The 24,090-nt window shown below is 50.1% G+C and overlaps 1 protein-coding gene across 2 annotated transcripts in view; it reads right to left on the bottom strand.

The window, feature by feature from the left end:
* The window catches only part of SMURF1 (SMAD specific E3 ubiquitin protein ligase 1), a 384,967-nt gene that overhangs the window by 32,358 nt on the left and 328,519 nt on the right, over positions 1 to 24,090 (bottom strand). The gene's annotated exons all lie outside the window — the stretch shown is intronic.

Here is a 24,090-nt window from a genome sequence, read left to right as displayed (position 1 = left end):
AAGGATTTGACTTGGTCTCCCTTAATGTTTTGAGTAAATAAATGTAGTGTCGACCACCAATATCTCTGACCTTTGCTGACAAGGCTGGCTGATATAGAAAATCTTTTTCAACTTTTTAAAAGTAATGTATAGTTATGCATCCGTTTACAGACCAAAGATCCATGATCTTGAGATTCCCTTAAGTGTGTCACTTTTCCAGTCTGTCTCAGAGGCATCAGTTGGAATTGTCACCGTTAGCACAGGGTCTGCAAAGTGCCTCTCCACAGATATTGTTTGTGTTTCACCACATCGTAAAATATAGCCACTTGATAATCCCAGGTTCTGCAGACTGCAATCTCTGCTTTGAGAACCACTTGAGTAGAGTACTGACATTGCATGGAAACATGTAATCAGCATTACTAAACACACAGGAAGGGTTATTCTTGTTGCGGTAAGTGGTGGCTCCTCCAGAATTCAACATGAAATTTCTTAGAGAAAAATATTGGGAACGGTGCCACAGAAAGGAGAAAAACCCACAACCTCCCACAGGACTGTGGCCCACAGACAATATATACAAAAGGATCTGTGCACACGTTCTTGAGTTAATAGTCTTAATACTGTACGTAATAGAAAATCACACAACGACAAGCACTAGCAAAAATGAAGAAATGTTGATTGAAGTAATTCTTCAGTTAAGATGTATTTTTTATTTTTTTAATTACATTTTTTTTTAAAAACCTTTATTTAACATTTGCAATCAAATACAGACACGGGCCTACAACCCCCAGGGCTGGCCGCTAAGCATTTCAGTACGTTATTACAATCCAACGTCAGACCCATCCTCCCTGGGGAGCATAAGAACTCCATCCACAAAGCACATCGGTTGCAAAAGCAGTTCAACTCGGAAACAGGATAAGAGGTTTTCATTTTACATATAAAAGGTTGAAAGGATCAGGTGTCGTACAGTGTCTCGGATCACAAAAGGGGGCGAGCAAAAGAACAACGTGTCCAAAATAAGTTCGCTATCGTGTAGGTCAGCGGCGTTAAGACATACGACATCAGGATAAGTATCACACTATTATTCGCTTACGCCATCATCATTGTCCGCCCCACAGCAACAAAACCTCAGAAAAGTCAAGGTACAGATGTAGAAACAAGGGTGTAAGGAAAGCCGAACCCACTACACTAACCCGGAAAAGGAAAAAGAAAGAAAAGGCAAGGGAAGAGAAGGAAGAAAGAGGCCATAGAACAAAAATAAAAACGAAACACACACCCCCACACTGCACCCCTGCACCCCTGCTGATGACTACGGCCACCCCCCTCGCAGCGTGCCTGTCGCCCAGTAACCAGAACCCGAAATATAGTAGAAAGGGAAGAAAGGAAAAGGCAAAGAACCCCACACAATGAGGGAAATCGGAGGAGGGCATAGTTCTACAGGCTCCCGGTCGCCTTCCCCCGTCGTAGCCAGCCCCGAACCGGACTCCGTTAGGTCAATAATAAACAATCCCGTTAAACATAGTGCCACAATGAGAGACTCGGAGAAGCATCTCAACCCTGGCCCCGATCAAATTCACTGAAGTCATCAATTAAGGAAAGCACTTCCCACAAAGTACTGTCAAAGTCTATCGAACAGGAGTACACAGATGAGAAAAGAACGGCAGGTCCCGATGTAGATGGCTGGTACCAATGTTGACCCTCCCTGCCTCCGAAGCCAAGTTTTACCCCATCCGCCATCTTGAAAGACCGACAGGGGAGGGGAGTCGACACGGTCCGAAACAGCAAAGGATAGAAAGTGGAAGGATCCAAAATGGAGACGACATGTAAATGTTCCGGGGGATACACAATCGGGGGTTCCAACGGTTCCGTGGGGTGACCAGGCACAGTACAGTCAGGTAGATCCACTTCAATAGGGGCAAACACTGCTTCCATCGTCGGGTCAAGATACACCTCCGAGACATCCATTGAAAAGCGGGCTCGCTGCCGGGTCGCAGGCGTCGAGTCAGGATCCGGTCTCATGCCTATGAGTCCATCCGTCGCAGACAACAAACTGCAAGTCTGGACTTCAATAGTTCCCTTAAGTGCCATGAGTGCCTCCAGCACCGTACTCAGTGACGGGTCATTTCGAGCCTGTTCCGCTAGATTAGTTTCGTCCTCCAACATGGTGGACCCCACGTAGAGGCGCCTTCTCCGGGGCAAAATTAGGCAGAGCAGGAGTAAGCCATGAGGGACTGACGGTTAGCGAGCAGTAGTACGCAGCGAGGCACCGACCCGGGGGAACGGCGATGTGAATACCGGACCCCCGCGACAGCACCGTGCGTCACTCGTCACCTCACCTTCTGTAGGGCACCAGGCAGCTGATGGTAGCAAAACAATCAAAAAAGTCTGAGTGTTCCAGAGACCGGACCCAACCACCTTCAGCAGTCCGTTGTTATTCAACTCGGACCCGCAGAGCCAGCCGGCTTCTCTGCTGGGTTAGGCCTCAATACGACCATCGACGTAGCTCCGCTCCACAACGGCGGAGAAACTCTGGGATTGCACCACTGGAGTGCGGGTCGGATCACACACACAGATCCGGTGCAGGTAATCAGGATAAGCAACAGGATGATAGAGCAGAGGACGGAGAGCAGAGGACGGAGGTCAGTGGAGCCGGGAGACTATGCGGCCATCTTGGTTGGTGTCGTGAAGCCCGGTCCCCTAAGATGTATTCTTGGTGCCCAGACAACACATGTTTCATCAGGGAGTTACCCCAGACTCAGTCTAGGGTAACTCCCTGACGAAACACGTCACGACTATTAACTCAAGAACGTGTGCACCGATCCTTTTGTATATAATGCAATCAGCATTAGATGAACAAAACATTCCATTACTTTCATAATAATGTACACAGTTAGGCATGAAGATGCCGGATTAAGGCAAATATTTTTCTGAAAGTCCCATTGAGAGCTGAACGGACATTTGTGATAGACCCTCACTACATATGCATCCTGAACAGAGTTCCCTTTTCTGAGTCCCAAATGCTGCCATTGTGAAGTGGTAGGAAGATTCCCACAATGGAAACTAGTGCCATGACTGGGGCTAAAATGAAGGAGTCCCAAAACTGTTGAAACCTCCAATCTATGTAAGAGACAGATGATGCCCATCACCATGTCACGCTCCCCCCAACACCAGCGCGGTCACCATGGTGGCACGGTCACTTAGGATACCAGAACTGTTTTTTTACGATAGAAACTGCAATATTAAACAACAGACAGGAGATTAAAGCATTATGCACCCCCTAAATTGAGGGCTCTTAAGTAGAATAATCATCCCACACAGGACTTAGAGAAGTTAAAGCTGTTTGGACACTAAGGATGCTGAGGGAGATATGATCTTCCCCAATGGGATTGGATGGGTGGGGCTTAGAGAAGTTGAGGTAAAGCAATTGGCAGAGGATATTCGGTGGGAAAAGAGAGGAAAGTATTTGAGGGGTTTTTTTATGCAAAAGATCAGTGTATTAGAAGGAAAATGCTACTTACCAGTATGCATCTGTTCTTGGCATGTAGAGCTGCAGATTCGTACACTATGCATCAGATCGTCACCTGGTGTTGGGCTCGGATGATTGCAGGTTGTGGTCTTCTTGGAGAAGTCTTTGTAGTCACGATATAGGTGACTCCTCCCTTGGACAATACTGCGCATGGGCATCCATTTCGCCATGATAGGAAATGGAGTTAGTAGAAGTGAAGAGAAAAAAAAGGGATGTCCATGCGTGTGCATTTAAATAAGATGAGAACTGGAATGGATACAAGTCTGGGGAGGTGGGAGGGCGTGTACGAATCTGCAGCTCTACATGCCAAGTACAGATGCATACTGGTAAGTAGCATTTTCCGTTCAAGGCATATGAGCTGCAGATCGTACACTATGCATCGATTGTGCAGCAGTGTCTCCCCTAGCGGTGGTCACTTGTATCCATTGCAGTGGTCTGAAACAGTGTTCTAAGGACAGCCTGGCCTACTGCAGCTTGCTGCTTTGCTTTCACATCAACACAATAGTGTTTAGTGAAGTAAGTATGGCGTAGACCATGTTGCTGCTTTGCATAGGTCCTCTAATGGTATATTTCCTACGAAAGCCATAGAGGCTCCTAGTTTGCGAGTAGAGTGTGCTCTAGGAGGAACCGTTTGTGTGCGTTTAGCTTTTTGATAGCTTATCTGTATACACTTTACAATCCACCTGGCAATCCAACCTTTAGAGATAAGGTTGCCTTTGTGTGGAGGAGATAAAGATACAAACAATTGTTTCATCCTTCTAAAGGATTTAGTTCCATCTATGTAGTATAGCAGAGCTCTTTTAACATCCAACGTGTCTAAAGCCCTTTCTGCTACAGATTCTGGGTTTTGGAAAAACAAAGGTAACTCTACAGATTCGTTTAGGTGAAAAGGGGAGATAACCTTTGGGAGAAACTTTGGGTTAGACCCGAGAACCACTTTATTAGTATGTATTTGAAAAAATGGTTCTTGTATGGTGCCGACTTAACAGATCTGCTATCTGATTGTGAACCCCTGGAAGGTGTTCCGCTAACAGATATATGTTTTGAGGAATGGCCCATCTCTAAATGTTCTGTGCGAGCTGGGACAGTTGCAGAGAGTGTCCCCCCCCTGTTTTTGTATATAGTACATTGCTGTCATATTGTCCGTCCGGATTAAGAGAGCTTTGTTCTGTACTTGAAGTTGAAAAGTTTTGAGTGCTAAGAATATCGCTAGCAGCTCTAGATGGTTGATATGGAACAGCTTTTGTTGGTTGTTCCATCGACCTTGAGTAGTGTGGTGTAAGAAGAGATGGGCTCCCCACCCTGTGAGGGATGTGTCTGTTGTGAGCACTATTTGTGGAACAGGCTCGAGGAACGGCTGTCCTCTTGACAAGTTTTTGGTGTTCCACCATTGCAGAGAGCGATGCGTGCGGCTGTCTACCAACACCAGGTCTTTGAGCTGACCTTGAGCCCGATTCCACTGTTGTGCTAGACATTTTTGTAATGGACGCAGTTGCAATCTTGGATGTGGTACTATGAAGATGCAAGATGCCATCATGCCTATTAATCTCATGAACACCCTTGCTTGGAGAGACTGTTGGTGCTGAAAAGTGGAGACTAAGGCTTGAATGCTCTGTATCCTGGCTGGACTGGATACGCTAGAGCTGTAGATGTGTTATAGTAGCTCCTAGATACTGATGCACGTGCGAAGGCTCTAGGTGCGACTTTGTGTAGTTGATCGTAAACCCTAGGTTGTGCAACAGTTGAATTGTCTGCTGAGTGTGGTGTACACATTGGTGGAATGAATTGGCTTTTATGAGCCAATCGTCCAGGTAAGGGAAGACTTGTATCTGTTGTCTTCTGAGATGTGCTGCTACTACTGCTAAGCACTTTGTGAACACCCGTGGTGCTGTTGGGACACAAAACGGAAGGACTTTGAACTAATAGTGTTGTCCTTGTATCACAAACCGTAGGTACTTTCTGAGAGCAGGATGTATTGGGATGTGAAAATAGGCTTCCTTCAGGTCTAGAGTGGAAAGGAAATCGCCTTGTTGCAGTAGTGGGAGCAGAGTGATCATATGAAAATGATCTGATTGTATGTAATGGTAGAGGGGCCTGAGGTCGAGAATGGGTCTCAGTGTTCCATCCTTTTTGGGAATTAGAAAATACAGCGAGAAAACCCCCGTCCCCTGTTCCTCTAATGAGACTAATTGAATAGCATATTTTTGTAGAAGTGCTAGGACTTCTTGTTGAAGAAGAGTCAGGTGATCTGTAGACATAGGACGCTGCCTGGGCGATAGGTTTTGTGGGGTTGCTGTAAGTTCTAGGTAGTAGCCATGTTGGATAATCTGTCTCACCCACCTGTCTGTTGTGATGGAGTTCCAGACAGGCAGGAACTGAGTTAATATGCCCCCCACAGGAGTGGAATGCTGTTGGGGGAGCAGAGGGAAGTCACTGTTTAGTTGTGGAGGAGGAGCGATTGCTGTTACCGTGACCTCTTTCCTTGTTATTACTGCCTCTGTATCCTCCTGTAAAATACCCTTTGTTAGGGGATGTCTGAGTTTGCGTCTTGAAAGATGTTGTTGTGTCTGCTCCAGTTTGCTTGGTGCCGCCTCTATAAAAGGAGCGACTAAAAGAACCTCTAGTCTGTGTGGACTGTAGAGCTCCCATTGACTTTGCCGTGTTCGTGTCTTTTTTAATTTTCTCCAGTGTAGTGTCTGCTTCTGGGCCAAATAACTGGTTTTGGTTAAAAGGCTGGTTCAGAAATTGTGGTTTGCATCTCTTGTTTGAACCCAGAAATGCGCAGCCATACATGTCTTGAGTATTACGCTAGTATTTACAGCTCTAGCAGCTGTGTCTGCGACATCTAGTGCACATTTTATTGAGGCATTTGAAATTAATTTGCCTTCTTGAATGAGCTCAGTTGCCTGATCTTTATATTGATCTGGAAGGTGCTGTAGTAGAGTCTCTAATTGGTCATAATGAGCCCGGTCATAACGTGAGAGAAGGGCTTGTGTATTTGCAATGCGCCATATATTTGTAGCGTGTGCAGATATCCTTTTACTTGACGCATCAATTGTGAGAAGTTGGCCTGGTATGTGATGCTCACTAATTCTAGTGATCACCTTGTACCATGCCAAGCAACCCTTATGATGATTGGTTGTAAGTAGGCTTTCCTGTTTTCAGTTTCTATTTTGGTCAATTCTGGTGGTGTTTTTTCAGTGTTTTCCAGTGATTTCCATACCTCAAAAAACAGTGCTTTTCAGTGTATACTCATTTTCGCGCCATGAAAAACAACTGAAACTGTGTTTTACCGGGGTTTATGGAACACTTTGCTTTTATGATTGCTTTTTCAATTTTTATTCAGAAATTGTATACTGCTCTACAGTTCAGTTTTACTTTTTTAAACATGAAATATTCAAGAACACATACATACTCCCATGCACTGACTACCTTCCCACGAGTTACCCAAAATGCCGGTTTACTTTCTCTAATTGTTTATACAGCCTATATTACTATTAAATCTAAAGCAAGATTGTTTTATGTTACACACAGAGAAGTTTGGTTTTTAGAACACATATCCTTCACCAAATGATTTCAATGTGCTCGCAAAGTGAACAGCTAAGGAAAATGATACGTAGTTATGGGGCACTGGAATTATGCGGCAGAAGAGGAACAATTATGCTGCCGAAGAGGGCCAATTATGCTGCAGAAGAGTGCCAAATTACGTGGCAGGGTTGACAGTTATGCAGCAAGAAAATGTAAACTATGCTGCATTATGCGGCACATTTGCTGATAGTATTGCTTCACTATTTCAACACTTGTTAACACTCTCTGGGAATAGGTTGTACCTCATTAGTATCAAGTTTAACAGTCAAACATAGCCATAAGCAACAGAAAGGTGACCATTCAACCTTTACAATGGGCCTTCCGTTACACTGCAACACATGGCACGAGGCTTTGCCAATGCTAGTAGCTAATTGCGATCAGGAGCTAAACTTTCCTAAAAACCCTTTGTTTTCAAAACAGGCGTTCCAGCTATAGCTTTAACATAAAATAGCACCTTCATTCCCCATCGCTTATTGCAGTATTATACCTCTACTTGTACTTTGTTCGCTTTAGTAACCTGCACACATCACTTTTTCCTCCTGTAATGTACCGATTGCTACCTCATGTATTTTGGTTGCTCACTATTGTCACTTTTGATTCATGTAACTCAACGTTTGCTTTTCTAATTTGTTCACTTGTAATTTTCTCCTCATGTATCATTACTGTTCCTATTGTGAAGCGCTCTGACACCTTCGGGTAAAGTCTGCGCTATATAAAATCGCATAAATAAATCGCTGGGTCCCTTGGCTTACATAACTGAACGATATTGGTAGAAGTTTAATACCTTAAGTACCACAATTAAAAGAAGAAAAAAAATTAAACAAAGATGTCGTGCAGTCCCCAAAGATCTGAAGAAGATTTGTTTAGTCTTCATTTGCCACTTAAAAAATCTGGTGGTGGGAATTGCCCCTAAACTCCCCACTCAAAAATCTGGTTGAAGGGTGATACATCCCTCATAGTTTGTGCCCCCACCACGAGCAGTTATGTTATGTTATGTTAAGGGAATTTTGTATAGCGCACTGTCACCGGAGGTATCATGGCGCTGAAAGGGTGCTGAGGAAACAGAGGGATTTTAGCGGGATTGTGGGAAAAGCCAGGTTTTTAATGATTTGCGAAATTGAATCAGAGTACCGGAAGTCCTAACTGAGAGGGGGAGAGAGTTCCAAAGTTTGGGGCCGAGAAAGGCAAATCTTCGACCCCCAGATCTACAGAGTTTGAAGGGAGGGACCACCAGAAGATGTAAGTGAAGTGATCTAAGGTTACGTGAGGGACAGTAGGGGCAGATCAGGGATTTCAGAAAGGCGGGACAGGAACCAGAGAGAGATTTGAAAATAAGACAGCCAACCTTGAAGGCAGCCCTTAGGCTAACCGGGAGCCAGTGTAGCTTGATAAGGAGGGGTTTGGCGGACTGCCACTTCGGAATCCCGAGGGCCAGTCTCGCCGCCTGGTTTTGGATGACTTGCAACCTATTGATGGAACATTTGGGCAAGCCGTAATAGATGGAATTTGAAAAATCCAGGCGGGAGAGAACAAGGGCCATGATGACTTGAAGCAAGGCATCGGGAGTGAGAAGGTAGGCCACCTTTCTGATCCTGCGCAGTTGGAACATGCAGGAGGAAACCACTGTCCCCACCTGCGGCCCCAGAGAGAGCCCAGCGTCAATAGTGACCCCGAGGCTTTTCACCGAGGTTACCGGGGTGGGAGGAGAGCCAAGCTCTGTCGGCCAGAAATATGGACCCCAGTGGACGGCGCTCCTACCCGGCAGGAGGAGCTCCGTCTTACCGGGGTTCAATTTCAGCTGGTTCTGACACATCCACTGAAAGATATGGGACATGACTGCCTGAAAAGTAGGAATAGAAGAAGGAGAGTTTAGAGAGAAAATGAGTTGTAGGTCGTCCGCGTAATTGAAGACGCGGACGTCCCACTGCCTCAGAGAAGAGAGAAGAGGGCGAAGATAGAGATTGAAAAGAAGAGGGGATAGAGAGGAGCCCTGAGGGACCCCACAAGACAGATGTTCCCTAGGGGCCCTAAATGTACCTAGGCTGAGGGACTGGGATCTCCCCATAAGGAAAGATTTCACCCAGGCCAGCGCCAGGCCCTGTATGCCGGCCTGTTCGACACGGTGGAGGAGGATGTTATGGTCCACCGTGTCGAAAGCGGCCGACAGATCTAGTAAAACCAGGGCCTGGGAGGTACCCTTGTCAGCTCCGTCTCTCAAGGTATCTAGGACAGCCAGGATCACAGCCTCCGTAGCAGTGGGTGGTACATGTGCACTCTTCGCAGAAGCACGACGGCGAGCACTAGGTCACAAGCGAGATTCATTTATATTTATTTATTAGAGCTCGGTTCTTGGCTCCCGGCCATGGCGTAGCACTCGGAACAGCAGGCAGTGGCAAGAGAGCTGAGGAGGGGGGCTTCACTGCTGGAATTGCAAGGGGCGCTGTACATCCAGTCTGACAGTGGCTGTAATAAGGGGTGAAAACAAAAGCCTAAATTACAAGTAAATGGTCTTTTAAAGACCGGTTAACTACTCGGGTGTGGCTGCAATGAGACAGACGCCAGGCATCAAAGCTGTGCCAGCCCGAGGTGACACACGACAGGGGGTGGGGGGTGGGCTGATACAGACACTCTCTTAAGAAAGTCTCTTCTGGCGGGATACCGGAAGAGCAGATGCTCGTAATTAAAACGGACTTGAGGAGCTGTTTATGGGGTCACAATCCTGGGATAGCAGAGGCTGCGGCTAGTCAGGCCTGAGGTGAACTGGCAAAAAGATGTATATACAAGTGGTGCAGTAGTTTAAATGTAAATATATTTGGTAGAGCTGTTCTTGGTCAAAGTACAAGTTCATACTTCCTGCAGAGCGGATTGGAAGCGCTCTGTTAAAGGTGTGCGGGTCGGGCATGCTGCACGTCACCATGGAGGTGCAGACGCTAAGGGGAGTGGTGTCCTAATGCACCAATGAGTGCCACAAGCCACTTCTGACCTGCCCTCACTGGTATCACGGCCTGGAGGGCCTCTTGCAAATGCTGTAACCCTTCCCTTTCCCAAGTCGTCACTGTGTGACACTTGGGAACGGGAGGGGTTGTACGAGGCAGTTCTAATTGACTGGAAGGCAGCCTCGGGAGTACAGGGCTGGCACTGTACATGCCCAGGGCTGCTTAAAAAATGTGACGCTTTAACACGTCATTACTCGGCGGTCCCGGGGACTCCGAAGTGCTGCTGGCCTGGGCTGGCAGAATTTCAGGCCGTACTAGACTGCTTAAGTCAAATTCATTTTCAGCCAAAAACATGACGTAACTGGCGCATGCGCCCCTATGAAATCTGGCCAGGTGTCTGATGTCTGGTTTTTGACGAGGCGATCTGCACAGTATGCTTTGTTTTTAAAGCAAAATGGATGGTAATTGCTTTTTGCAATTACCATTCATAAAGCTGTGAAATTACAAAGGGCGCCCAACTATAGAAACTGCCACTACACAACTATCGCCGAATGCAAAGCGCAGTGCCCGTTTCAAGAGCACAGCGCTGAAAGTAAGTGTGTTTGAAGGCCATGAACAGCGGGAGGAGGGGTAAATGTTTCATGGAATTACCAATGCCTTGGCGATGAGGAGCCTCAGTCAGAACAGCACAGAGTCAGTGGCAAAGTACCTGCGTGTGCAGAGGCAGTTAAAATGGATCTGCCTCTGCAGCATGACACAGCTGAGGGGTGGAAGTCTAAATGTAGTGACCCAAACGTGAAGGAGCTTCAAGAGAGTTGAAACGCTTTTGGGGTAAGGGAGTTTTCTGTATTCACCCCGAAGCGGTGTACTTGCTCCCATAAATAATCAGAGAGATAGTGTCTAGAACATACCTAGAACCCCTGCGCGACGTATTCGTGAGTGTATGAAGACTGCGGCATACTTCTGGAACAGCGCTGTGTGATGTAGAAGTATTGCGAAGCAAGCGCTTTCGCACGGGAACAAAAGCCCTGGGACAGCAGCTGACTTAACGCCCTGGCGCACTGCGAATAAATAGACCGGCAGAGCAGAATGCATGAGACACGCTGAAAGGAAAACAGACACGCTGAGAAGAATTCATGAGATGCGCGTTGGCTCCCTCAAGTGGCCAAAAGGGGTAAATGGCCAAGTGGTGAATCAAATGTGAAAAATTCAGCGATACTAGGTTTAAACCGGGTCAGCTGATTTGCAGTCAGTAGGGTAGTATCGGGCAGAGTCGGTTTTAACCGAATTCCGGACAGCCTAGTTGTAAGTCAACCTTATAGACCAGCTATCCTAGTAGCGTGGACAAAGCAGTCTTAGGCTAAACTCTGTAAAGGCATGTGAAGCAAGCTGTTTTACCATACACAATCCCCTTGAATACCAAATGAAAGGACACCACACAGATATGTATTGAAAATATATTTATTTACTACAAAATCCCCTATACTCTTTATGAGCACAGAAGCAAATGCGTTAAAACAAAACACAGTTTAAATATACAAAAGTTGCACAATATGGATGAGCCCTAGGGGCCACCTAAACCATATACTAAAATAGTGGTATAAGAACCACCTAGCTGAAAGGAAGTAGGCCTAGGGCATCGCTGGAGCTGTTCGGGACCAACAGCGATTAAGTCGGGAAAGGCCCGTATATACCAATGTTAAGTCAATGGTGCGGTAAAGTTACAAAGTTAGTTATTAAGGAACCTTCCGAGTGACCTAGAAGAATGAAACTTGAGACACAGACACTAGAGGTGTGTACCAGTGTAGGAACACCGGCGTTGTTGTGTTAACTCACCCACAGGAAGCGGGTGCACAGGTGCGAAGTAGTGTCGGTTTTCGTCACGCAGGTCGATGGTGCTGGGAGCTGAAGATGCTGCAGGCGGCTCGATGTGAAGGGTTCCGGTGGATCCAAGGGTGGATCTGAAGTGGTGAAGACCTGAAAACAGAGGGGACAATGTTCAAAGTCACTAGCCAGTGACTACCGTGGAAGCAGGATGGAACCAGGCGATGTCAGGTGCAAACAGGCGATGAGGTGAAGATTGTCTCTGCAGCCAAGTGGACACGAAGAGGTCGAGGATGTCCAGGCGTCGGTCACGAGCTGTCCCACGAAGGCTCTAGCTGCTGGCAGTGTCGGCTTCTTGATCCGAGCAAACAGGCCTTGGCTAATACAAGCCACGCAGGAATCGATGCAAGCTTCTCACTTGGACCAGCAAGGTCAGAGCGGGTGCTCCCTTTTACAGGAGCGAGGGCAAGTCTGGAGCAACAAGACCCGCAGTGTAGATTGTAGGTTTCGTCGCCAAGATGGCTGCTGACCACGTGGCAAGTGGCCGGGATGGCGCGTTGAGTGGCACAATGCAAAAGGGCCCCACGCAGATCGTGGAGATGCTGGGGGGCTGATCTTCGGTGCAAAGGCTGCTCGGTTGTGGGGCTTCTCAATCCCCAAAGCACAGCATTGAGGATACCTTGGGTGCTGCGCAGTCAGCTTCTCGGGGGTCTTTCCAGATGTCCGGTCCCACGTCTCTCGGTGCCTCCACGGGTCCCTTCTTTGCAAGGCCTGTGGATCGGGCGGTGAGAAGTTTGGGAGTCTGGGTCTCGTCGGGCTCTGGGCTCGGGCTCCGGCAGGAGGCGGCGGCAAAGCAGACGTCGAGTTGCTGGATGGTGCCTGTGTTCACAGGGTGGCCACTCCTAGGCCACAAGGGAGATGCTCTTCAGTCTTCTGTACAGCAGAATGTCGAAGTCCAGTCGTCTTCTTATTTTCAAGTTGATTCAGGATGATCTGAGGTGCTATGGCACTGCTCCCACTCTTATTCCCAATCTGAGAGGTGGATCACCTGCTAGGTCCCTCCTCTGGGTGGGACCAGGAAAGGGGGCGGTTGCACCCCCTTTCCTTTGTCCAGCTCCTCGCCAGGCCTGGGTCTGGAAAGTCCCAGGACCGGTTTGGACTGGCTTATGCACGAGGACACCTTGTGTGCCCCGGGCATGTCCGAATCTATTCAGCCCTGTCCTACCCAATACACAAAATCCTGTCTGGGGTGGTGCTCGCACCTCCCAAGGCAGGAAACCCTTTGTCCAAGCCTCCCTCGCTGGAAGGACTCCCAGCAGCAGGAGGTCAGACTTGTGTCTGTGGTGGCAGCATCCATTTTGTGATGCTGAGGCTCTGGTTAACTTTAACCGGGGTTCAGGTTATGTACATGTCGTGTCCCTCTAGAAGGGTGGAATGCTATCCCCGTCGACAGAACTGTCGAGGGGATAGTATTCCAATTCGTATGACACCTTACTCAATATGTTTTGATAAAGCCAAACCAACGTTCGCATATAACCGCGACGATTATAATGCACTTAAGAGTAGATGATATGGCAATATCCCGGAACAGCTAAGGGAGTTGTTCCAGACAGCTGCAGACAGGCTCAGCTCATGCTAGAGCACCATCTCACATGAAACCACGCACTCTGCCCCCAGGATTGCAGGGGCCTTCCATAGGAATGGCTCATAGGTTAACATGTGTCTAGTTTAGGTTAGATATAGGGATACTATATCTAAGCAAGAGGTGATTACACCAACTTACCCCAGCTGAGTGATCAGCCCGTGGTGTCAAAATATGGAGTCCAGGCCAGGGGTGGCAAAATACATGCTGCAGCCCCTGGTAGGCCTTGGCTACACCTATGCCCTGGGTACCTATGGTACACTGTTACAGGGGCCTATAAGGTGAACCAGTTCCAATTGTGTATGCACCTAAGGTACATGGAGTCCATTTTAACGAGAGAGCAATTAGCCTGGGGCCCTGAATAGCAGGATCCCAGGCCAACTATGTCAAAAACCAGCTAAACACTAGGCAAAAAGTTTGGGGGTAACCATAGTCAGATATCCACCTTCCTACACCAATAACTTTGGATTCCTTGTCAGGTGGGGGGGGTTTCACCAGAAGTCTGAATTCGCTCTTTTTCTCGCATTGGACACCACTAAAGAGTCTAGAGGAGGATGTCCCTTAATATAGGTTGGATCAGAGGGTGCAGGCCTATATTTCTTTTCTATTCTTGGATTCAGTACCCTAGTGCGTACAGGATCTTTGAATATTTCTGGAGCGTGCTTAATGACTCCTTTGATCATGGGAAGAATTTGAGTAGATCTGTGTGATGGCTCAAAAGTATCCAACAGAAAATCCTCCTCAATGTCATCAGAATGCATTGTAACATTGTGGTAGATAGCAGCTCTGTGTAAGAGGTGATTAAAGCCAATGCTGTCCTCTGGAGGAGAAGCCTTTGATGGGTATAGCTGTGGATCAGGGACATCAGGCACATTATGTGGTGGAAAAGTATAGATGCACAAGTTACTACTTGTGTAACGATATATCTGTAAGAGACATTAGTTAGTGATAGATTCCTTACCTTAGAATATCCCCAGGCGTCAGACTGGATCCGATCCGGAAATTTTTGCGCAGCAGTACCCATGCGCGTCGGTAGGCGTCGTCTGCGGCTCCACGTCAGTCGTCGGCGCCGTGATGACGTCGGAGTACTTAGACGCCGCCTCCGCGTGCTGACGTCAGTTCTTAGACACAGCTTTTCCGCGCCAGAAACGCAGACCTATGCTAAAAACCAACACTGGTGCCTTTGAAACTAGGGCCCTGAAAGGGGATAACCTTAACCATAGATATCGGTTCGCAGAACGGGGAGGATGGGTGGGTCGGTAAGGAATCTATCACTAACTAATGTCTCTTACAGATATATCGTTACACAAGTAGTAACTTGTGCATCTGAAAGAGACACGTTAGTGATAGATTCTTTACCTTAGAATAGATACCCCAGCAATACCAACCCCGGTGGTGGGTCTGCGAACCAATAATCACACCAGAAAGTCCTGGAGGACAGAACGGCCAAAGAAGCCATCCCTCCGGACTTGGCTGTCCAGGCAATAGTGTCTTGCAAACGTGTGCAGCGAGGCCCACGTATCTGCCTGGCAAATGTCCTGCAAGGGCACTCCTCGGGCCAGGGCAGTTGTAGTCGCCGTGGCCCGAGTGGAATGAGCCCTTAGACCCACAGGGGGTTCCTTCTTAGCCAAGGAGTAACATGCCTGAATACACAAGATGATCCACCGCGAGATGGTCTGCTTGTGCACCGCCTTTCGCTTCTTAGCGCCCACATAACCAACAAAGAGTTGGTCATCCACCCGGAACTGGCGTGTGCGATCCAGATAGTAAGAGAGCGCACGTTTTGGGTCCAGACGGTGGAGCCTCTCCCTCTTTCGAGGGATGCGGAGGCGGAAAGAAGGTGGGCAAGGTGATTGACTGCCCGATGTGGAAGGCTGTGACTACCTTGGGCAGGAAAGAGGGCTTTGTCCGCAATACAACCTTATCCGGATGGACCGAAAGGAAAGGAGGTTTAGAGGATAGAGCCTGGAGCTCACTCACTCTCCTGGCAGAGGTGATGGCAACCAGGAATGCAGTCTTCAAAGTAAGAAGGCGGATAGGACAGTTGTGAAGTGGCTCAAAGGGAGCGCACATCAGAAAAGTAAGAACCAGGTTCAAGTCCCACTGAGGCATCACGAAGGGAACAGGTGGAAACGTATGTGTGATGCCTTTCAGGAATCGATTAACAGGGGACTTGAACAAAGAAGGTTGATCAGGCAGCCTTAGAAAGGCTGAAAGGGCAGAAAGGTAGCCCTTGATAGTGCCCAGAGCAGAGCCCTGCAGGGCAAGAGAAAGAAGGAAGAGAAGAACCTCAGAAAGAGTGGCAGAGAGAGGATCCACAGCCTTTGCCGTGCACCATGCCACAAATCTGTTCCACCTGCAAGCGTATACCGACTTTGTGGAGGGACGCCTGGCTGCCAGAATGAGATTACATACTTCAGGAGGCAAGTCAAATGGCCTCATCTGTCGCCGCTCAAGGTTCTCCTGAAGAGGCAGACGAACCGGGGGATCGACTGACATACTGAGTAGCTCGGGATACCAGTACCTTCGTGCCCAGTCCGGCGCCACAAGGATGACTTGTGCCCAGTCGCACTTGATCTTCTTCAGCACTCTGGGCAGAAGTGGTATAGGCGGAAAGGCGTACAACAGACCGCAACTCCACTCGCGACGAAAAGCGCCTTTAAGAGAGTGCCGCCTTGGAAATTCCAACGTGCAGAACTGATGACATTGCGCGTTCTCTTCGGTGGCGATTAGATCTAATCAAGGCTCTCCCCACTGCTGAAAGAGGCCTTGCGCCACGTCAGAGTTCAGACGCCATTCGTGATCCAGCATGCAACGGTGGCTGAGTTCGTCCGCCCTGGCTTTCAGAGAACCTGCCAGGTGATGAACCACCAGGGTCACACCCGGATGTTCCAGCCACTGCCAAAGGCGCAGAGCCTCCTGGCAGAGTGTCTACAACCCCACCCCGCTCTGTTTGTTCAAGTACCACATGGCGGTGGTGTTGTCCGTGAACACGTGCACTACAGTCCCCCGGACAGAGGAGAGGAATGCCTTCAGTGTTAGACTAATCGCCGCAGCTCCAAAAGGTTGATATGGAGCCGGGTCTCCGCCGGAGACCAGAGGCCTCTGATCTCCGCCTCTCTCATGTGGCCTTCCCAGCCCTGGAGGGACGCGTCCGCCACAACTACGGGCTCCGGTTGGGGAAGGGAGAGGGATCTGACGCTGACCCAATCGCAGTCCATGAGCCACCACTGCAGCGGTCTCTCAGTGCCCTCCGAGATCAGGACATGGTTGGACAGGTTGCCCTGATGCTGGGCCCACTGAAACTTCAGGTCCCACTGCAGAGCCCGCATCGCCAACGGGCGTGATGCACCAGAAGGATGCAGGAAGCCATCAGCCCCAGAAGCCACAGCGTCAACCTTACTGAGACTCGGGATAAAGGCTGAAAGATTGGAATCAGAGCCTGTATATCCCGAACCCGCTGCTCTGGAGGATAAACCCGAAACTGCGCCGAGTCGAGAACTGGTCCGATGAAGAGGAGCTTCTAAGAGGGACACAGGTGTGACTTCCACACATTGATGGAAAACCCCAGCTGGTGCAGGAGGTCTGCCGTTGTCTGGAGGTGGCTGACGACTGTCTGGGGCGAGCCCACCTTCAACAACACGTCGTCCAGGTAGGGGAAGACTGAAACCCCCAACCTGCGCAGATGAGCTGCGATCACCGCCATCACCTTCGTGAACACCTGTGGGGCGCTGGTAAGGCCGAAGGGGAGCACGGTAAACTGAAAGTGCTCGTGGCCTACCGTGAACCGCAGGTAGCGCCGGTGGGCCGGCAGGGCGGGGATGTGGAAATAAGCGTCCTGCAAGTCCAACGCTACCATCCAGTCTCCTGGGTCCAGGGCAGCTAAGACCTGAGCCAGAGTCAGCATTTCCGGAAGAAGCAGTTTATGTTTCGTAGGTCCAAGATAGGCAGTAGGCCCCCTTTGCCCTTCTTGGGTATCAGAAAAGAGTAGGAGTAGCAACCACACCCTACTTCTGGCCCAGGAACGCGCTCGATGGCCCCCTTGGCCAAGAGGGCCGTAACTTCTTGCAAAAGCCGCAAATGATCCCCGATACACGGTGGTGTTGCGGTGGCATGGCTTGAGGGGTCGTCTCGAAGGGGAGGGAGTAGCCCCGTCGGACGATTTGCAGCACCCACCTGTCCGACGTGACAGTGCGCCAGTGAGAGTGGTGATGGCGAACCCTGCCCCCCACTGGCGTCACATGGGCAGAAAAAAACGGTCTAGGAGGGTTTTGAGGCAGATGCTGCGGAGGAGGGTGTGGACTGGCCTCGCCGTTGTCCCAGGCCGCCTTCACGGTGATTTACACAGCCGCCACCGCGCTGGATGTTAGTCTGCGGTGCGTGGCTGGCAGCACGTGTGGGGTCGCCCCTTCCTTGGCCAGGAAAGGAGCGAAAGGCACCCGTTTGCTGGCGCGGGCCGAGAGGCCCAAGGACTTGGCCGTAGCCCTGGAGTCCTTAAAGCGCTCAAGCTCTTGGTCTGCCTTGGCGCCAAAAAGGCGACGGCCATCAAACGGCATGTCCATCAGTGTATTCTGGACATCGGCCGAAAAGTTGGCGGACCTCAACCAGGCGTGGCGTCTAACTGCCACGTTGCCATCGCTCTACCTAGTGAGTCGGTGGTATCCAGCCCACACCGGATAGAATATTTTGCTGCATCCCGGCCTTCCACAAGGGCTTGGCCGAGTTTGGCCCATACCGCCAACGGACACTCTGGCAGCAATTCCGCGACCGTATCCCACAGAGAGTGTGTGTAGAGGCCCAGAAGGCATGCGTTGTTGGAAGACCGCAGTCCCAGACTAAGGGAGGAGAATACCTTTTTGCCGTACTGCTCATACCTCTTGGATTCCCTGTCCGGCGGAGCAGACGGGAATGCGGTCTGGGAATTTGATGCCTGGATGACCAGGCTCTCGGGGGTGGGGTGGGTGGACAGAAAACATGGGTCGCCCGGGGACGGGCGGTGGCGTCTGGCCATGTTCCCATCTACGGGCGAACCTGTTGCGGGCCTGGACCAAGTGCCCAAAAGAACGTCGGTCAAGGCCTCATTAAACGGCAGCAGAGGCTCGGCCGAGCTTGACTGCGGTTTAAGGACCTCAGTGAGAAGGTTAGTCCTCATGGCCGCGAGGGGGAGCTCAAAGCGCCCAAGGCCTTGGCTGCCCTCATCAACACCACGCTGTAGGTTGCCCCCTCCTCCGTAGCCACGGTAGGAGGCGAGACAAAATCAGCGTCTGGTGATGTGTCCAGACCACTGGCATCCCCATGTCCACCTGTCCAGTCCTCTTGAGACTGACACTCTCAGGTCAGAGGGTCCTCAGACCCCTCCCAATACTCCTCTTCACCAATCCCCTGATAGTCAGGGTTGTCAAACGATGAGGCCGGTTCATAGAAGCTAAACTCCCCAAGCGGCGTCGAAAGCGGCGCCCAACGGCGCCGTTCCGACGCCGGAATCGGAGCGAGGGAGGCATCGGGGACGGCGCCGCCCGAGGACAGCACCGGAGGTGACACATGAGGGACCGGCGCCGGTGAGGTCGTTCGGTCAACCGGCGACGACCCGGATCCCGAAGCGGATCCAGTGGGGCCCTGCGGCGCCGGGCCCGAAGGCGCCAGCGGCGTGGGAGCCGAAGCACCAGACGGTGTCGAGGCTGAAGCCCCCGACCCGCTAGGGGCCTCAGACGGGTCCGCTGGGCCCGAAGGCACCGTGGAACCTGTCGGGGAAGAGAGGTTCCTCATGAGGAAGCGCTCGATCTCCCCCGGCGTCGCGTCCTGCCCAGGGACCGGAGGTTGTGGAGCAGGCTGCGACGCCCGCGACTCTGACAGAGCCGCTTGGGCGGTATCACCCAAACCCCCGGCCGCATCGCACGAGCGTCAGGGGGAGTCAGAAGAGAGATAACGTCTCTTCGACTTCTTGTGCTTACCTGACGACGACTTAGACGCGGAGAAGTGATGCCGACTCTCGGAGCTGTGATGGCTCCGACCCCTGTCCCTTTACCTCCTGTGGGACCGGGACCTCTTGCGGTGCGGGCCGACTGCCAGAGTTCGAGTCACTTGTAGGACCGCTCCCGCCTAGCTTTCGAAGTCAGGGCCCGGCAGTCGGGGCAGGCTTCGTCGTCGTGGTCGACGCCGAGACAGTGGAGACACAGGCTGTGAGGGTCGGTGACTGACATTAGTCGGTCGCAATCCTCACAAGGCTTGAAACCATGCATCCCTATTGGCAACGTCCGGAGTCGCAAGACTCAAGAAAAATTATCAAAAGGGATCAAAAAAGTTTAGTCAAAAAGTGACTAAAGGTACTGCTTTTTCCAGATCTGCGCTGCTGGCGCAGAAAAAAGAAGATCTGACGTCAGCACGCGGAGGCGGCATCTAAGTACTCCGACGACCACATCACGGCGCCCACGACAGACGCGGAGCCGCAGACGACGCCTACCGACATGCAAGGGTACTGCTACGCAAAAATATCCGGATCCAGTCTGACGCCTGGGGATATTCTAAGGTGAGGAATCTATCACTAATGTGTCTCTTTCAGATATCCTCATCTAAAGGATATGTATTTGGGTCTGCATGTGAATCCTCCCCACCACCTAAGTCATACTCATCAGTTTGTGGTGAATGTGAGGATGCAGGCGAGGGCACAGGAGAGATTTGAGGTGAAATGTAAGGAGGGATAGGAGAGGAAGGAGATACAGGAGAGGGAGATACAGGAGATTGAGGGTGCATAGGGGAAGTTGCACAGTCCTTTTTGGCAGGGACCACAGGTGTAGGTGGTGTTTCTGCTGGTCTCTTTGTATGAGGTATAGCACCTACATGTCCAGTCTTTGGGTTTATGTAGATACTCTTGTTTAGGATCTGATCTGAACAATTCTTCCTCTACAACCTTCTTCTGCGTCGATTTTTTCGGTTTCGACAGGTTGTTTTTGTTATTTTGCCCTGGGAGGTGTTACAGCGTCCTGTGGCAAAGTTCTTGGTTGCTTTCGGCTTGGCAGGCGTGTCCAAGGGCTTAGGAACCTAGGAATCAGGCTTTGCGGGTGTTGTCACCGGAGCGGGACTCTTCAGAGTGGAAGGTAGCCTCGCCGGCTTTGAGGCGTCGGCCGCTGACTTTCCATCTTTAGTTATGGAAGTCGACGGCTTCGGAGCCGGAGCTTCTTTCGGTACCACTTTAGTCTGCGGTGCTGAAGGGTCTTTCGATTTTGGCGTCGAAGAATCTTACAGTTTCGGTGCAGAAGAGTCTTTGGGCTTCGGTGTCGATGGAGGTGGCGGAATCGGCATGTGTGGTTTGCTCGCTGCCGAAGCACCTGAAGGCGTAGTTGTCTTCCACTGAGCCGAGCTCGAAGTCTGGGCTTTAGGAGGGAGCACTTGGTCTCGACTAGGCCCCTTGGGCGGAGTGCTCACCTTCACCTTTGGTTTGGGCAGTGTATGTGGTGCAGGGGCAGAGGTACTCATGGGTTGACGTGATGGAATCGAGTTGTCCGAGTCCTCTGCTTTGATCTGGAGTTCCGGCGAATCTTCTTCTGGAACGAGCGGAACCTCGTCATCGAAGATATTCTCCGGTGCTGGGGCTGATCTCGTGTCGACGGGCCCTCCGATCCCGGATGGTCTTCTTTGATCGGCAGGACGCACAAGCTGTACATGTCGACTCATTGTGATCCGGCGATAGAGGTTGCAAACCTCGTGATGATCGAATTTTGCCTGGCATACCGGGCATTTATTGAACAGAGTTCTTTCCATGTGGTGTAGGCCGCACGGCGTAGATAGCCCAACGGCCCGCCTCGATGAACCGGAATTGAGGTGATGGCGTTGAAAGTTGTATAGTCTACGTCGATATTGTTTGTAGGAAGTTTTTGCTCTTCGAAGTTGCTGGAAAAGTTTTTCTAGCCGGAGCGGAGAAACTTTCATCCGAACCCAGTGGCGGAAAAAAACATTCGAAGGATGGAGTTGATGCCCATGCGCAGTATTGTCCAAGGGAGGAGTCAACTATATCGTGACTACAAAGACTTCTCCAAGAAGACAACAACCTGCAATCATCCGTGCCCAACACCAGGTGGCGATCTAATGCATAGTGTACGATCTGCAGCTCATATGCCTCAAACTGTGCTGTGTAATACCTGAATCAGCTAAGCGTTTTGAGTCACTATGATCCTGAAACAAAAGCGACGCCCGCATAGCAGCCTTGAACATGTCTAAAATTAGCACTCTGCGTGCCAGTGCAGTGATAGCCTTGGCTCTTGGGGAATGAGCCAGCAAGCTGTCTTGGTCAATGCATAGCAGGTTAAAAATGCAGAGCACAATCCAATTTGAGATGGTTTTCCTCTGCCTTGCCCTTCGCTCTAGCAAATTCTACAGATCCCACAAACAGGTGACAGTCCTCACAAAGTTGCTGATGGGAGGACAGATGCTCATGCTCACAAATTCTGGCTCCAGGCCAATCCATGAAAGTAGTAGGACTTGGGCCCGGTCGGTCCTAACTTTCTTCAGAACTCATGCAGGACAGGTCCTGGCAGAAAGTGATACAGGTGTCCCAAGTTCCACTGCAGTCAGAATGAGTGTGTGACACAAAGAACTTAGAAACTCCTATGCACCAAGCTGCTTCATTTCGTGCTCTCAGCAGGGCAAAAAGATTAAGACATTGCGGAAGAGACCTTGCGCCACCTCAGGATGTAAATGCCACTGTGATCCACTAAGTGTCAGCAGCTGAGTTTGTCTGTCTTGGCATTTAGAGATCACGCCAAATTATATACTATTCAGGAAAATCCTCGAGTTCCAGCCCTTTCACCGAGGCATAGTGTTGCCTGGCAAGGGTTCATGACCCCCCCACCCCGCACGTCAATTTGCAATACCACATGGTGGCGGTGTTGTCCATGAATACCTTTACTACCATCTCTGATGCACTGGAGGAAGGCCTTCAATGTCAAGTGGATACCTCGCAGCTCCAGAAGGTTGATGTGGAACCAGGCTTATGGTGGAGACCAGATGTCTGATCTTCATGTCTTCCAAGTGACAGGCCTAACCCAAACACAATGCGTCAGTCACCAATGTAAGCCCTGGGTGGGGAGAGACGGAGGTCTTCCAAATTGCGGTCCAGCACTGCAGGTCGATTGCATTCTCTGCTGAAATCTGGACGAGATCAGAGAAGCCTTCCCAATCCTATGCCTACTGACTTCGATCCCACTGCAGTGCCTACATGTGTCACTTGGTGTGCTTTACTAGTAGAATGCTGAAGGCCATTAGCCCCAGCAGCTTCAGAGGCATCCTCACTGAGATCCAGGACAGAGGCTGAAACATCAGGATCATAGCCTGAATCTCCTGGACTGTCTGGCTCTGGGGGAGGGGCGTTGGAGGGGGTAGTATGAATGTGCACCAAGTCCAGAATGATTCTGATATAGGGGAGCATCTGTGAACCAGTCAGGTGTGACTTTGTTTATAGAGGATTAGCCATAGTCTGGAAGTGGGTGGCAACTAGTTAGAGGCCATTCAACAGTCAGTTGTTGAGGTTGGAGGGATCACTGGAACCCCTGACCTACTAAGATGCACAAAAACCAATAACATAACTTTTGTGAACACCAAAGATAATCTAGTGACTCCAAATGAGAGCACAGCGAACCGGAAATGCTCCTGCCCCACTGTGATTCGAAGATGGCACCTGTGGTCCCACAGGACGGGGACTTGGAAATACGAATCCTTCAGGTCTAAAAGCTACCATCCTGTCTCTAGGGTAAAGGGCAGCAAAACCTGGACAAGGGCAAGTATCTTGATCTTGCCTTTCCCCAGGAAGGCATTAAGAAGGCAAAGGTCCAAAATAAGTCGAAGGCATCTGTCATTTTTCAGCACCAGAAAGCAAGAGGTGTAACAACCAAGGCCTATTTCCGATGCCAGCGCCTTCTCTATTGCTCTTTTGGCCAGAAAAGCCAACACTTCCTGCTGCAAAAGTGAGATGGTCATCCATCAGTCATTCCATGTGTGGGAAGGCAAGGGCCACGGGGGTAATTGGGGTGGGGGGTGGGGGCAGGGGGGTGAGAGGAGATTGGGAGAAAGAAATGGTAAGGCATAACCTCGTTGTACAATCTGTAGATCCCACTTGCTCAAAGTTATCACTTGCGTCCCTTGCAAGAAAACTCTGGTTGCTTACAGAGATGGGTTGGAACCAGCTCTGAATGGGGACAGCTTCTGGAGAAAGACTGCGAGGCACACTGATACCCTTTGATTAACCAAAAGACATTGACAGAGGTGATAAACAGCCACGCCAACAGGACCTTCCCATCAACTGGTCATCGCGTAGTGGCTTTCGATGTTTGGCGAGTTAGAACACCCCAGTCTCGTACAACCTTGAGATTCATCAAAGTGCAGTAACTTGATGCCCCTGAGCTGTGCTCCAACCCTAGGCAACCCAAGCAAACCAGATGGGGATCTTGTGACAGTCCCTACAAGAAAGGTGAAATTTTCTCTTGCACAATGTATTTTGAACAATTTGTAGGAGATTCAGATCTTATGAACAGACCAGAGGCAGCAACATATTCGCATTTGGTGGTGCGCGAGTGCCACCAAAAAGCAGTTCCAAGCATCAATTTTAG

This window comes from Lissotriton vulgaris, chromosome 10, assembly GCF_964263255.1.
Source record: "Lissotriton vulgaris chromosome 10, aLisVul1.2, whole genome shotgun sequence".
Classification (NCBI taxonomy): domain Eukaryota; kingdom Metazoa; phylum Chordata; class Amphibia; order Caudata; family Salamandridae; genus Lissotriton; species Lissotriton vulgaris.
The sequence above is the reverse complement of the archived record's forward strand: the minus strand, read 5'-3'. Positions and strand labels throughout refer to the sequence as shown.